Source organism: Eumetopias jubatus, unplaced genomic scaffold, assembly GCF_037043125.1.
Source record: "Eumetopias jubatus isolate StellerSeaLion01/CBP00866 unplaced genomic scaffold, mEumJub1_p1.0 scaffold_12, whole genome shotgun sequence".
Taxonomy (NCBI): Eukaryota; Metazoa; Chordata; class Mammalia; order Carnivora; family Otariidae; genus Eumetopias; species Eumetopias jubatus.
The window spans coordinates 106,336,243-106,337,491 of NW_028274818.1; positions in this window are offsets into that span (position 1 = coordinate 106,336,243).

Here is a 1,249-nt window from a genome sequence, read left to right on the forward strand (position 1 = left end):
CCCGGCCCCGTGAGGTCGTATTATCATCGTGATTTATTCATTAGGCAGCACAAAAGGAGCGCGCCTTCACTGAGCCTGGGGTTCCCCCGCGCCTCCTGCCCACCGCACCTGCCTCAGGTCCTGGCGGCCGCGTCCGCCGGGCGGAGGAAAAGCCGGACCTGGCCGTCAAGTCTGCGGTGGCGCACGCAGAACCACCGGCAGGACGCTCACCGGGCTCCGGACTCCCGGGGGCTCAGCCAGGCCTCGGCGGAGGTGCTGCGCGGAACGCCGAGCGTCCAGACTCGGGCCGGTCTCCAGGCAACCGCGGGCCCCGCCCCGCCCGCCCCGCCCTTAAAGGGACCGCCGGCTGAGAAGCCCCGGAGCATCAGGGCCCAGCCCTTCTGGTCAAGGCCAACCTGGAGCTGGACGCACCTGGACCCGGGTTCTCCTAGCAATTAGCTCTGCTAATTGCCGCGTGGCCTCGCAGCCTTAATCTTCACCATAACACAAGAATTCCGGCGGCTTTCCAATGTCCTAAACAAATTACTCCAAACAAGTGGCTTAAAGCAACGGCAATTTATCATCTTAGGATTCTAAGTTAGGAGCCCAACAGGGCTGGTTCCTCCTGGCAGCTCCAGAAAACCCATTTCCTTGCCTTTTCCAGCTTCTAGAGGTGGCCTTCCTACATCTTCGGTATCAGCTGAGAGAGGTTCTCCAACTTTTAAGACAGGTGCTAGATTGGGTGGGGTAATCTACCCAGCCAATCCAGGATACTTGCCCCTTTTTATGACCCCTCACTCAACCACATCTTCTAAGCCCCCCTCTGGCCATTTAGGTCACAAAATTTAGGGTTCTCAGATTAGGCCACAGCAGTCTTGGCGGTGGAGATGGAGGTGGTGCCTACCAGACCCCAATTTGCAGAGTTCCAGCAATTATCAAATGAGAGCCTACAGAAGGGCACAGCTGCATAGTGTTTTGACACATGACAGTGATTACTTGATTGTCTCATGACATCTGAAGAATTCTACGTTTGCAAATGGAAGCTGGGAGGGTGGGTGAGCACAGGGCGGCTGGTCCACACTGGTCACTGTACATCAACAGCCTTCTGGGTCCACAGAAGGCACTCTGACCTCCGTCTCTGGCTGGGTTCAAACGGGACGAGAGTCTATGAAAAACTATTTGACAACAGTTTCTGCTCTCTCCAGTACCACGGAGGACCAGCAACAAGAACATCCTGCAATCCATGCCCCAAGGAAAGGAAATCGCAGCA